Source organism: Lactuca serriola, chromosome 5 (assembly GCF_051521515.1).
Source record: "Lactuca serriola cultivar US96UC23 chromosome 5, Lser_US96UC23_V15, whole genome shotgun sequence".
In the NCBI taxonomy this organism is placed as follows: Eukaryota; Viridiplantae; Streptophyta; class Magnoliopsida; order Asterales; family Asteraceae; genus Lactuca; species Lactuca serriola.
This window is the reverse complement of record NC_136412.1, coordinates 244,558,774-244,574,442: the sequence shown is the minus strand read 5'-3', so window position 1 is coordinate 244,574,442 and position 15,669 is coordinate 244,558,774. Positions and strand designations below refer to the sequence as shown.

The 15,669-nt window shown below is 34.0% G+C and overlaps 1 pseudogene across 3 annotated transcripts; it reads left to right on the top strand.

The window, feature by feature from the left end:
- Window positions 1-9,176: 9,176 nt before the first annotated feature.
- LOC145053890 (protein BYPASS1-LIKE pseudogene) lies at window positions 9,177-11,228 on the top strand (annotated as a pseudogene). Of its 3 annotated transcripts, none has more exons than XR_013684622.1 (2): window positions 9,177-9,343; window positions 9,721-11,228. The product of XR_013684622.1 is annotated as a protein BYPASS1-LIKE pseudogene, transcript variant X3 (transcript). The 3 variants fall into 3 exon arrangements; XR_013684621.1 differs by having other exon boundaries at window positions 9,707-11,228; XR_013684620.1 differs by having other exon boundaries at window positions 9,612-11,228.
- Window positions 11,229-15,669: the final 4,441 nt, after the last annotated feature.

Sequence of the window (15,669 nt, the reverse complement as noted above, 5' to 3'; positions counted from 1 at the left end):
CTAAATATGCTCATATCAAAATACCCCACACTTGACTTTTGCTTGCCCCCAAGCAAAAATGAATTTTACTACACTAATATTACATAAGACAACTCCAATCGAACCCATCCATTATGCCAAGACCGCAACGCATGCATTTGTGTCTAAAATTTTCCTAATAACCCCCCATACTCCAAATACTCACAATCCTCATAAACATTCGCCCACTTTTTCCGAACAATGCTCATTTTATGCATCCCTCCGAATCCATCCTCAGAAAACCTCTTAACCTCAAGGTATTTTTGGTTGAGCAACCCAAGCATACATAATCTAGACAATTACAATTTATGATACCACATTGGAGCTCTTTGGAATTCTTCACTTTTTTGACATTTGATCTTTAATTTCTTTGAATTCACCACCTTGTTGTTTGATTTTTGGTATCTTCAACTTTTTTTTTTTAGAACTTTGATCTTTGAACTTCATACTTAACTTTGATGCTCCAAAAATTCTTCAAATTTTTCTTGTAATTCTCTCACTTTTTTTTAACATGTAACTCACTTTTTTCACGCAAAACCCTACATGCTTAAGCAGGGGCGCTCAAATTCAACCTTTATTGGCTAATGATAATAATTTTCATGGATACATTTCTGGTACACGATGCTAAACATATTACATCCTTCAAACTAAGCGAGGTCATGTTTTTGTCCCATGATTTCACTGGAATAAGGAAGCCACAAATGCACTAGAACGTATATAGGCTCAACTAAACATTTGGGTCTTCATAGAATCATCAAATATAATACTAGCATGATCCCTAATTGCTTTACCAAAATTTTCTAATTTAGCCATAGCAATTTTAGTGCAAAAATTTCAAATTTTATCATAAATTAACTAAATTTTTAACTAATATAACCAACCCCTACCCCACACTTAATTTTTGCAATGTCCTCATTGCATATTATGCATGATAAAGAACAATAAAAATAAGAAGAGAATTGGAACAAACTCCCCTGGGATAGTAGTGGCGAGGTTGATATCTCTTCTCTTCAGCTCCATCTTCAATTGACTTTGGCATGGGAACAGCTCATCCATGCCTTGGGTGTTAAACATCTCGTGTGGTACAATCTTTATAAAAGCTCCAAATATAAGGGAAAAACTCTTGGAAATGCTCGGAAAATGATCTTCAAAGAATAGAATCAATGCCCATATCAAATGTCATCAAATCTTCAGCTCAAAAGTAAGAAGAATGAGCGACTCGTCGAGTAAGTATGTAGACTCGCCGAGTTGAAGCATAAATGGCAGAAGAATCGTGAATTTTCACATGGACTCTGCGAGTCCATAAGATGCACTCGACGAGTAGACCGCTGTGTGACAAAAATTTTATTCTGCCCAAGTCCGTTTCTGATGTATGGGGGTTATATAAACTAATAATTTCCCTCATTTTTCCTTTAGGTGATAAACACTCTATAACCCTTATATCAATTGGACTCATAGCTTGACTCAAAACTTCGTTTCCTCTCTCGCCTAGACTCGATTTCTCGCTTCGTCAGCCTTGACTCTAGACCCTCACATGCATCCTTACACTCAAACTGAAAAGATCAAAAACTAAAACCAAGTAATAAAAAAAGCATCAAAATAAAAATCCTAAATTATCCCTAAATTATCCTTAAACACTAAAAGTTTAAAAAGAAAAGAAAACTCTAATGACGGGTTGCCTCCCGCAAGCGCTTCTTTTTGTGCGAGTCTTGAGCTGGACTCCCAACTTAATAAACTTCCAATAAATTTGATGCCCATCCATCCATTGCATTAAATATTTTCTTTAGTGGACCAATTTGTAAAATTTGACTCTTTGCTTCTAAAATTGGCCAAACGAGCTTCAATTCATATAACCCAAGAATCTTGATAAGGGTTGGAACCGGTTGGATACTAATCAAAAATGGATCGTGCTTCAGAACATTCTCCAAAGTTGGAGTCGTCACCCCATGCTTCGAAACACAAACCGGAAGAACAGGGGGCCACGTCATGGTAATGGTCAAACCACAACTTGGTTCCTGCAATTCAGCTTGTTCTTGTTCTTCGTCTGACCTCTCTGCTAGCAACCTTTCCAGCTCCTCCAAATCTCTTTCTGGATTAAATTCTTCATCTTGTAACTTTAGCTCTTGTGACTCAAATTGTTCTTGATCGTTAGACAAGATGTTATCTAACCATCTATCAAATTTCTTCAAATCTTCATCCGAGTCATATTCCTCATCTTCCTGCACTACTTCCTCAAGAAAAGCATCAAAAGCATCGAGATTTGGAAAATACATAATAAAAAATAAAGATAAAAATTAAACTAAATAAAAAAAATAATCAATAAAATAAAACCGATAACAATTAGCAAATAAAATTAACTATTTGAATCGTTCCCCGGCAACGGCGCCAAAAACTTGATGTGTGTGAAACAAACTAGTTTTAATCCTACTAACTTAGACACAAAATAAACACACGAAAGGCAGTGTACCTATCGATTAGTAATATAGTTCAAGCAAGTAGGGTATCGAACACAGGGAACGGTAAACAATTAAAATAAATGCTAATATTATCTAAATAAAACAAATAACAAAAAGGGGATTTTCTCTAGTTTTACAAGACTAGAAACTTAATTAGAATAACCAACACACAAGTTAATTAACTAGCAACTAAAACAATTAATTACCAACTAAATTCAATAGTAAAGAGGACTTCTGTTTAGGTACGACTCATTTGTTCCCATGGATGATTTTAATGTATCGGATTAATTCTTCATTGGCTACCGATTAAGATAATTAGGTTCACGTTCGCTATTCCTAATTCTTAGAAAACAAATTAACTCAAGCAATGGCCAGTTGTCTAAATTAACGGGTTTCCTAGATTATTGATTTGGGTTAAGTAAGACTTGTAATGGTTAATTAAATTAACCCTTCAATTAACCTATTGCTGATGTTCATCAAACAATCTCACACATTAACTTACCTATCTTCTAGTTAATTCTAGTTTCACATTCGTTATTCCTAGACATACAACTATGTGGTCACAATAAATCATATGAAATTAATAACTAAGAGATGTTCATACAACTTAATTACTGATTTATTAACAGAAGAATAGTTATTGTCAACACATAAGGTTCTTTAACAAGCTTAACTAAACATAATTACCAATTAAAATTATTCCTACTCAAATAATCAATCCATGTTCACAAAATTGTCTACCCTCACAGAAGAATAAGTTTTTAGCTCATGATTGCAGTAAACATAAACTCAAAAACGAAATCAAAGTATGTAAACATGATTCAAATCAAAAAGTTACTAAGAATAAACCAAAATTGTCTTGATTCTCTTCACAATTGAATGTAGGTTTGATTCTTCAGTTCCTCACGACCTAGCAGCACTTCCAATCGTTTCTCAGCCTCCTAGGGTTTCTCTCCATCCTCTGATATCGATCTGAAAGTCCCTTTATATAGATTTTCGCAAAACAGAGGCTACTCGGCGAGTCCAGTGACCTACTCGGCGAGTCCGTCACTTAAAACCCGTGTACGGCAAGTCAGCGCGTCCAGAATCGCGAAAGTTCGATACAACTCGGCGAGTAATCGACCCTACTCGCCGAGTACGTTTCGAATTAGCATTTTCTCAAAACACGAAAGTCGTCCGAAATTGTTTCTACTTTTCAGAACATTTTGAATCTCGTCAATCGGAGTTACGGTTCATGAGATATGGCCAAAACACTGACGAGGGGTCAAGCTGTCCAGCAACATCCTTCTTTCTTCAAAATCCAAGATCCAAGCTTCCAATTGCTAGTTCCACCTCCTTTTCCATCCGATCATGTAATTGTTACTGAAAATGAAATATTTAAGATAATTAAGCACCTTTGGTTCATTAAATGAGACAAAAACAACATAAAGTATTAAGATAATGCATGAATTATATGACTAAATATGCTCATATCAGAAGACATGGAACAAATGAAGAAGGAAAAGTACTCTGATGCCATTGCAATGAAGGAAAAAATATATAAGTTTACCATCAAATTTCTTTTTTTGATCATTATGTATATGATGAAATGATGTATTAAAGATGTTATTTGAATGGAATGAAGGCATTATCTTAACTTCTTGTTGGAATGGAATGAAGTGATTTTGACTGGAATGGAATCACAAAGAAGTAATTTTGACTGGAATTAGAAAGAAGTAATTTTGACTAGAATCACAATGTAGTAATTTTGACTGGAATGGAATCACTGAGACAACAATGCATACAAATAACAAGAAAGTAATTGAATGTAATGAATACAATGCATACATATAACAAGAAAGTAATTGAATATGGTGGTTGGATCCATTAATATTCGAAATTAAATAAAGGGCAAGTAGTTGTCTGCATACACAAAAGATAGGACAAAAGATTTGATGTGTGTGGAATGCACTAGTTTTAATCCTACTAACCTAGACACAGAAACAAACACACGAAAGGCAATGTACCTATCGATTAGCAGCTTAGTTCAGGTAAGTAGGGTATTGAATACAGGGAACGGTAAACAATTAATATTATTACTAATATTATCTAAATAAAACAACTAAAAATAAGGGTTGTTCTCTAGTTTTACAAGACTAGAAACTTAAGCAACTACTTAAACACTTAAACAAAGGACAATTAACAGCTAAGGAGAAACAAAAAACAACTAGATTCAATCAATTTAAAGAGACTTCCATTTAGATTCGATTCACTTATTCCTATGGTTGATTTCGTAGCAAGTGTAATGGATTAATATGTCATTGGCTACCGATTTCTAATGTGATTATGTTCATGTTCACTATTACTAATCCTTAGCAAACAAGTTAATTCAAACAGTGATTACTTGATTAAACTAACAAGTTTCCTAGTGTTCAGTTCGGATCAAGTAAAACTTATAATATTAGTTAACTAAATTTATCAATTCAGTCAACTCATGTATGGTTGTTCATCACACATGCTTACACATTAACTTACTTATTTTCTTGTTAATCCTAGGTTCATATTCACTAATACTAGGCATACAATATTTTTACACAAAAACCATATGGTACAAACAATTAAGAAGATGTTCATGCAACTTAATAAACTTGATTATTAATAGAAAATAAATATTGTCAACACATAAGGGTATTAACAAGCTTAACAAGACAATTCACCAAATCAAATTAATCCAAGCCATAAAATCAAACCATATTCATAAGTTTATCTAGTCTAAACAGAAGTAAAGAGTTTTTAGCTCATATCTACAGCAAATAACAAACTAAAAACGAAATATAATGATTCAAACATGGTTCACACAAAAGATTAAGATACAAGTAATGTTTGTTTGCCTTTGATCTCTTCAAAATTGACTTCTAGGTTGAATTCTCGAAAACAACAAATCTAAGAACCCTTCTGGCCTCCAAAAATCGTCCAACAACATCCATATTTCTTCAAAATCTAAGATCCAAGCTTCCAATCACCAATTCCACTTCCTTTTCCTTCCGAGCATGTCTTTATTGCTGAAAATGAAAATTTAAAACTAATTAAGCATCTTTTGTTCATTAAATGAGATAAAATCAACATAAAGTATTTTGATAATGCATAAATTTTATAACTAAATATGACCATATCAAGATTCCTACTAGGGACCACAAAAGAAGGGACACCATGTGCCCACACACCCAAAAGAAAAACATAAAGAAAACACAGTACTTTGTCTTTACATCATAACTTGACAACAAAAGATGTGCCCACCCACTACCTACACACTAACTTAATCAAGGACAACATGGTTCTCTACACTGCTCGCAAACCCAAGTATGTTCCTCCTCAATGCCATTTTGACAATCCTTTCAGAATATTGTCTCCGTCCACTTCTACCAATTAAGGCCCTTCTTAGGATAGGCCTTGCAGCTGCTGGTGGTGGTGGAGGTGGTTGGGATGTTGGTGGTGGTGGTGGAGGTGGTTGGGTTGGTGGTGGTGGTTGAGGTGGTTGGGCTGTTGTTGCTGGTGGTGGTGGGGGTGGTGGTGGTTGGGCTGTTGTTGGTGGACTTGGTCCTGGTTCACTACTCTTGGAGGAACTTGGTGTTGCAAAAAAATTAAAGTCTCAATTACTTATCAAAATGATGTATTATGTTCAGATGAAAAGAATTTACATGATGTATTTGTTTGCTGCTTAGATGGAAACTTTTTCTTGTTATGGCCTGGTTCCTTGCAAATACTACACCTTATCAGGGCTCCCCTTCTTGTCACAAAATGTCTAACTGGGCTACTCAACTCTCTTTACTGTATGATTGGGACACATATGTTTCTGCATATTGATTTAGAGAAGAAATTGCAGTTACTCCATATAAGCATGGTATCCCTGTAAGTTGCCATATTCTACATGTACAAGTCTTTGCAATTAGATCCACTCCATATGCTGCATCATTGAACCTAACTTCATACTTTTGATAACCACAAGGAGTAACCCCCCACAATCTGTATAAGGCAATAATGACTACAAATTAATAACTAATAACACAAACTAATAAAAACCATATGTTGAATCGTAAAACTACATGTTACCTCTATTTAACCTTCAAACCTTGTATAAGCTTCATAATACTTGGACAGATAGTCAAATCCCATTCATTTCCTTCTGCTCTTTGACTGTATATCCTCTCCATCACAAATATCCTAATCTCCTATAGCATAGTGATGATTGGTTTCCTTCTAGCATGCCTAATAGCAGAATTGAAACTCTCACTCACCTCATTCTCAACTGCATCACAATCTCTTCCCTTTTGAAAATATGCCTTAGACCAGGTAGTAGGATCTCTATCTATAAGATAGTCCTATGCTTGAGTATATACAAATTTGATCTTTTCCATTACATGTTTGAACTTCTATTCAGTACTAGCTTTGACAGCCCTCCAAAAAAGCTTCCTGAAATGTTGACCAGTAAACCTTTTAGCAAAATTAGCCATAATGTGCCTGACACATTGTCTGTGTTCAGCTTCTAGACACCTTTCTTTTACTACTTCTAGCAACCCCTACAAATAACAACAACAACAAAATTAGTGAAACATGCATAAAAACAGATGTATAAATATGAACCAATGCTTACCTTGTGTCCATCAGAAAGAAGGGTAATGCCTGCACCAAGACCACCATTAATGTTATCCATGAGGATATCTATGAACCACTTCCATGTGGCCTTGTTCTCAACTCCAACTATAACCCATGCTATAGGGTAGATGTGGTTGTTTGCATCCCTCCTTATAACTGTCAAAACTTCTACCCTAATAATACTTTTTAAAAAGCAGCCATCAAGGCCAATCACAAGCATGCACCCTTCCTTCCAACCATCACTTATAGCTTTAAAGCAGACATAGTACTTAGAAAACAAAGTTGTGGAATCTGGCATGATGTCTACATCCATCCTCACAGTAGACCCAGGGGTTGTCCTTAGAATTTCATGACCATATGACTATAAATCTCCCATAATGTTCAATTAGAGTTCCTTCAATTTCTTGTAATGCAAATTTCTTTGCATTTCTGCATTGCCCCACACTCACATTTATATTGAATGTTGTTGAAACTTCAGCTTTCATCTTCTTAACACTCATTTTTGGCTTCTCTATAATTTCACTCATAAATTGTTTGCCTAACCACTTATAGGTTACTATGGATCCAAACTTAAACACCTTGCTACAATTATGTTCACTAACTAGAGATTTTATTTGAAAAATCTTCTTTTTAGTCATCCAAGAGGCCCAAAGTCTAAATGGACAAGTAGGTGACTTTTTTTTTTTGCAACACTAACTAACAACCTTTGGGAGTCATTTTTTTTCAAACCAAAGATCATATCCATTAGCAACTACATAGTTGCTCAACATGTTTTTAAGCTCATCAGGGTTAGAAAATCGCATACCTAACAGTGGTTTCATCTGATTCCATGGTTGTCTATCATCATGCACAGGGTATTGAGGTTCAACATATTCAACATCTTCATATAGATCATCTACATTTACTGTATGTAGACAAAGTTTGTTTAATAACCTATCACCCATAGTTTTGTTGGCTGGGAATGGATATTCATCATCATCTTCTTCATGGTCAACATAATAAGTATCCGACAAGACTGAGTCTTCATCCTCTTCACAACTGTAGTCTTGATCTTCATTTTCCTCTTCCTCAATCCATTCGAAGATTGGTTCATTATAGTGGTCCCACATACACATTCATTCTCCTGATCTCCTCTCATTTGCATAAACCAAATCTAAAAATTCTTTGTAATCACCGTCATTCACTAGTGTATGAATTCCTTGACTTAAAGACTCTTGTGGAAGGCAGAAGTAAATGCCTTTGCTTCTACTTCTGGTGAACTTGTGAAGGAATTCCATGAACTCCTCATACTCAAATGCACTGAAGTCAACATCTCGCACTGATTGTCTGTCGGGATCAAAGAATACTAATGGGGTTGGGTGCAAATGTTCCATTATAGTGGAAATCCACTACAATGAAGTTTTGATCAGTGAGACATTGTGATGAAGCCATTATAGAGACCGATTGAAGATTGAAGGAGACAAAATCAGGGGTTAATGAGAGTTTGTGCCCTAATCGTATTTAAGGACGAAATGAGACTTCACTCTTAACTTTAATGAGGAGGGGAGGCAAAATCGGGGCCTACATGCCACCTCATTGGCCACCTAGGATAAAAAATCTATATTAGACCGATTCAACCGTTGAAACCGTCTAATATCAGTCATAAGGGGAAATTTTATACGAATCAACAAGTAAAATGTCTATTAAAATACGGAAAAAAAAATTAATGACTAAATGTGACAAAAAACAATAGTATGTTACCCTCTCAAGTCATTACCTTTTTTTTAATAGTAATTATCAACGAAAAAAAAAATGATGTTTGATTGAAAGCCCTTAATACTTAAACTAATAGTGTTATCTTGTTTTATACGAGTTATGAACTTTATAACATCAAGAAAGTGTTAAAATATTAACTGTCAATTTTAATTAGAATATATCAATAATAAATTACTTTTGTCTTTCGTCACAACAATTCACATTTGTTGGAGAACTTTTAATAATTTGATAAAATATTGTTGGATATGATACATGAATAAATATTAATATTATTATATTTATCTGACAATGAGTTGAAATGTTATGTCCGCTTGTTACTTTGGTCTTTGGGTTTTCCATGTTTGAAACGTTTACAGTCCTTTGTATTCCATTTAAGCAAAACCTCCCTTCTCTACTCTTCTTCAAAAAATATGGTATCGGAACTCGTAAGAAGGCTTCGCTAGGGTTCCTCTTTTCCCTCTATCTTTGGAAGCTTCATACAGGTACTTTCCTTCTTCTAATCCTACTTCAACCTAAGTCAATTCAACGATTTCATTCTCTAGTTTCGTCTGGATTTCTCCAAATTCTTCCATTTCCGGTTGTTACATTCATTATTAATAGTCTTTAATTGCATGTGGCTTCTTAGCGATTGTGTGCAGGGAGTTTGGTATCTTAGGGTTTTTTAGTGATAAATTTGTTTAATTCGCTGAATAGACTCTCAACAACTGCTATCGTAATTTAACTTGATTGAATTCGAAATGTTTTCCTCAGGGTTGCTTGCAGTTGAGTTTGAGTTTGAATTCGAGTTCGAGTTCGAAGTAGTGTATATTAATTTTATTTGGAGATGATAAATTTGATTTCGACAGGAGGGTTTTTTCAGTAATCGAGTGACAAGTGGAAAATTCCTGTTCTATTGAGATGCCGACGACAAGTGGTTACGCGATGCCTTTCGGGACCTTTCGCCGTTCAATAATGGGGATTGGAAACGATCATAATCAAGTTTATTCCATGGACGTCAACAGCGATTCCAGCTCTGAATTCCATTGTGAACTCGGATCATTTGAACACCAAGTCTTCCGCCAATTCCGCGCCCTTTCAGCAGCTTCTCCCGATGAACTACTTTCTCTCAATTGGGTATCCAAATTATTAGATGCTTTCATAGCTTGTCAAGAAGATTTCAACATCATTCTTTCCACCCACGAAGCAAATCTCTCAAAACCCCCTTTAGATAAATTTCTAACAGAATTCTTCGATAGAAGTATCAGGGCACTCGACATCTGTAATGCTATCCGTGATGGACTTGAAAAGATTCGACTTTGGTATAAACATTTGGAAATCGTTTCAAGTGCTTTCGATTCAAAACCAAGAAACGTGATAATTGAAGGTCAATTTAGGCGTGCAAAAAAAGCTTTGACTGATTTAGCCATCATCATGCTCGATGAAAATAAAGAATCTGCATCCGTTTTTTCAACCAGAAACCGATCTTTTGGGCGCCTAAACAAAGGGAATAAAGACAATCAACAAAAAGCAGGACACTCAAGGTCACTTTCATGGAGTGTCCCTAATTCATGGTCAGCAAGTAAGCAACTTCAGTCAATAGCTAATGGATTACTCCCACCTAAACCCCATGAAATTTCTGCCACTAATGGCTTAGCTACAATCGTTTACACAATGGGTTTTGTTCTGATGTTTGTTTTATGGGCTCTGGTGGCTGCAATTCCATGCCAAGATCGGAATCTCCAATTCCATTTATCTATTCCAAGACAATTCTCATGGGGGACTCCATTAAACCTTCTTCACATTCGAATCATGGACGAATCCAAGAAACGCGAACGCAAGAACAGTGCTGGGCTTCTTAAAGAGATTTCCCAAATGGAAAAGTCAATTCATTTGATCACGGATTTTGTTGATTCCATTCATCAATTTCCATTGACTGAAGAACAGAAAGAAGAAGTGCAAATGGGAATTCAAGAGGCGTCTTTAGTTTGTAATGCATTAAAGAATGGATTGGATCCTCTGGAACGCCAACTTAGAGAAGTATTTCGCAAAATCATGTCTTGTAGGACTGAAGGCCTTGAAATCCTTGGAAGGGTATAATCTTGCAAAATGGTCAAAAGGGTAAAAATAATGGTAAGTTGTGTAGCTTGAGTATACATTTTATGTGCTTTATATCTTTATTCATGTTTCTTTATGTTATTTTTATTGGGTTCGGGTTTGGGTTTGGGTTTGGGTTTGGGTTTGGGTACGGGTTCACCCATTAATTAATCTTCTTTTCCTATGTATTATCTTTTTGTTGCTTTTGATAATTTCATTCATTCTTATATATGTATCCAAGAATCCAAGATTGTTTGACTAAGGTGTTATTTTATTTTTTTCTCTTTAACTTTTCGATAAAGTGTTTGTCTGGATAACTTTTCTCTGTTATACGTGTGTTGAGTAATAAGAAATAGGGAAAGAAAAGATATATATGATGAACATGTTATGTTTTGTTAAGAGGGGAATGAAATATTAGTAATGATGGACATATGGGCATGAGCATGATGATATTAATGTAATGGATGTATGATCATGTGTGTGAAGGTCATGGACATAGACAGGTTGCAAATTTCAAGTAGTAGTTGATTTTGTATGAAAAGAATTAAATGAATGGAACAGTTTGACAAGATTTCTGGTTAGGCATAAATGGTTGGGGTCAACCCCATGTTTATTATATATCAATAGTTGTTACTTGTTTGTTTTTGTTATATATATACATGGAGTTGGCCCCCACCTTCATATCGACCACCTACCTTCCCCTTTGCACTTTGGATCTCAACAAATGGTTTGGTTATCTATTAATGCAGAAATCCAGCCCAAGTTCGAGCCCGATTGGCCCATTTTCAGATTTGGAAGAACACATCAAGTCATCAACACACAATAATTATTAATACATTATCATGATTACTAATGTTCTTGGAGCCTAACACTATAATCAATGATTAATCTTTCTTCTTGAAGCCTAATACGATTTGATACATGGATTTTCACTCCAAATTTCATAGATGAGTTCTTAGATACAAAAAGTATGATTTAAATTACAAATGATTGAATAAAAAGACCGGTTTCATATGTTTTGTTTTAGTGGTGTTTGTTTTATATGTTTTGTTTTAGTGGTGTTTGTTTTTGAAAAGGTAAAATATTTTTTATTATAAAAAGATTGTGCTATTAAAATAATAATAAGATTCTATAAATAAGACAATCAATGACCTTGATACCATCTAAATTTGGATAAATTATATTTTTAGCTCAGTTTTATGTTTCATCCTAAATGAACAAAAAGACCAAACTGACCGGAACTGAACCGAACCGGACCTGACTCGGGAACCAGCTTCGGCCAAAATCAAGAACCGAACCGGCCCTGCGGTTCTACCGGTTCCCGGTTACTACCGGTTCTTGTCGTGTCTTCAAATGTTGGAACCGGTCCTCGAAAAATAGCATCATACGGTTCCGGTTTTTGCCGATTCTACCGGTTCCGGTTATATCGGTTCTGGCTCCTACTGGTTCCCGTTTCCAAAAATCCACAAAAATAACATCCTGGTCCCGGCCCGACCGGTTCCATCGGGTTCTGGTTCCCGCCGGTTCCCCGATCCATATGCTCATCCCTAGTTTCGCTAATTGATCAGAGATTAAACATGTTCGAAATTGACAAATAAATTAACTGAAACTAAAAGTGATTTTAGTTTATTTTTCTAAATAAGAAAAAAAAAACAAATTGAAAAAGATGACAAATTTAAAACCTAATGGTTAGAAATGTCTTTCATAAACAAAAACTATTTTTGGTTTCTAGAAAGGAAATTGACTTAACATGGTAATTATCTTTTCTTTTTACTCATATATGGGTAATTTTTTTGTTCACATTTAGACAATGTTTTTATATTCACATCTAGTCAATTTCTTTTTTGTTCACATTCAACCATCCAACTTGTTGAAGTTGTTCACATAATACCATCTATTCATAAATTTAAATCAGTAGTTAAAATCATTCGTCTAACTTGTTGAAGTTATTCACATAATACAATCTTTTCATAAATTTAAATCAGTAGTTAAAATCGTTCATCTAACTTGTTGAAGTTGTTTACATAATACCATTATTTTTGAAATCGAGACACTTGATTCGACTTGACATAAGAACATCGTTTGTTTCTTAGGGTGACTTCGAACCAAATGATTAAACTTATGTTTTACAATGATTATCCTAATGGAAGCTTGAGCTTGCTCCTCCATGGTGTAGGAACTGGGAAATGAGGAGCAAAGTGGAAGACTAGGTACGAGGTTATAATAGGCATGGCTCATGCTCTCGTGTATCTACATCATGATCGTTTCCTCTTTAATTTACATGGAGATGTGAAAGTCATGCATGTGTTATTGGGTCTGAACCTACAACCCTACCTTAGTGATTTTACGCTTGCTAGACTTGTTACACAAGACCAAAACCAGAAACCCTAGTTGGCTCCCACTCTCCTACTTATTAAACCATGTACCTAGTCAGCCACCATGCTCCTTGTTTCCCAGTCCCAACACAATGGAGGAGTGATCTCAAGCTTCCATTATGGTAATAATCGTAAAATAAAAGTTTAATCGTTTGGTTCGATCCCCGCCCTAAGAAAAACAAATGGTGTTCTTGTGTCAAATCGAACCCAGTGTCTCGTTTTCCAGAAATAGTAATATGTGAACAACTTCAACAAGTTGGATAAACGACTTTAACTACCGATTTAAATTTATGAAATAATGGTGTTATATGAACAATTTCAAAAAGTTGGATGGTTAAATGTAAAAAAAAATTGCCTATATGTGTAAAAGATCAATAGTTCATTACCCTCCTAGGTAATTATCATTGCCACATATATGTCACGTAAGCTGTAACTTGCTTCAACCGGTCATAATGATCATATGTGAACAATTCCAATAAGTTCATTACCTAGATGTGTATAAAAAAAGAAAATGTAATTATCCAAATGTGAATAAAAAAAATGTAATTACCATGATAAGTCAATTTCCCTTTCTAAAAGAGGTTAAAATGACATTTTTATGTTTTTTATCTTCCAAAAAAATAAACACTTTTTCATTGAAAATTCTTTTTGCTTGCATACATACAAGAGAAAAAAAATATTTTTTCCGAAAAACAAACGCCACCTTAAAGTATCTCTTATATCTAAAGGTATATCGACATCAAACTCACATGAAAATATTCTAAGTATAAAGTAAAAGAACCGGTAAAGTTATCATAACTCTAAATAACATATCTTAGATGTAAGTCATGAAACCCTAAAAAAAATTGATTCTTAAAACTGAAACAATCTATTGTCATTTAAAATCATGAATAATAGTTACCAGCCTTCTTAAAGCCTAAAATACTCATGGAACCCAAAAAATAATCTCTCTTTATTTTCCGGACAAAAAGCACTAGCTAATCTCAACCGCTAGTCTCAAGTTGATACCCATTTTCAAGATTTGATTGGTCTTTTACCGATCGAGATTGGACTAGTCTAGGATGGAAGAGTCCATGTCTAGTCTAAACTGGTAGTCTCAACTCTCAAGTTGATACCAATTTCAAGATTTGATTGGTCTTTACCGGTTCCAAATCTATCTTTGATCATTATTTGTCTAAGCTTAAACTAGTATTGGGCTGGTCTACACAAGCCTTAGCTTTCAAAGTCTAGTTTTCTTCGAGATCAACCATGGATTTTATGAGTATCAACAACTCATGGTTTGCCGAATTATCTAAAAAACATTTAAGAATTCAATCATTATTAGATGAACTATAAATTTATAAAGAAGTCGACTATGATTGTGATGTAAAGGCGTGTTTGAGAGTTCATTTGAAACTTCTTATTTACTTTTTGGAAAAGCCAAGTATTCCTGTCTTTTTGGAAAATTATTTTTTTGCCTAAAAGTCTGTCTTCACCAAACACATTTTTAACTTATTGACTTTTTGAAAAGCTAAAAATTAATAAATCATTTAAAAAAACTCCCAAACACCTCCTAACTATAAACGGAATTATAAACTTTGATATTTTGAACAATAAAATGCTCGTCAATATAAAGTCTTTGATATTTTGAGACAATGACAAATTAAAAGATTAACGGTCCAAGCTAGTATCGTAGCTTCATAATTTTTTTTTATTTTTTTATTTAATTACTTTTTTTTCATTTAGCGGCGTAATATTAAGTTTAAGAAGATGTATGTTGATGTATGAATCATTGAAAATGTAGGTGATGCTTAAAAACTATTCTGAGTAGGTGGATAAAGCACAAAATCACCCGTATATTGTAGAAGAGAAAATGACATAAAATCCTTAAGTTTTCACAAAAATGTCGGTTTTACCCTTAGACGTGTTTTATATCTAGTAAAGCTCGAAGTTTTGTTTAATTTGTCAGTAAAACCCTTGAATTTTAAAAAATATTCGGATTTACCCTTAAGTTTGTAAAAAATGTTCGGATTTACCCTTACCTTGATTGTTGTTATTATTATTATTATTATTATTATTATTATTATTATTATTACATTTTTAATTGGATAAAAATATTTTATACATACATTTTTGAATGTATAAAAATATTTTATACACATATTTTTAAACGTATAAAAATATTTTTACTAATACAGATATATTTTTAAAAATATATGTACTTGTATTTAGTATTTATATACATTTGAAAACCCTAAATCTTCATCTATAATTGTTAAATTGAACAGAAAAAAACTTGATAAAGTAAAAAATATCTTCAGATTTTGCAAAAACCATATAAAGATGTATAAATACATTTCTACAGGTTTACATGGGCTATA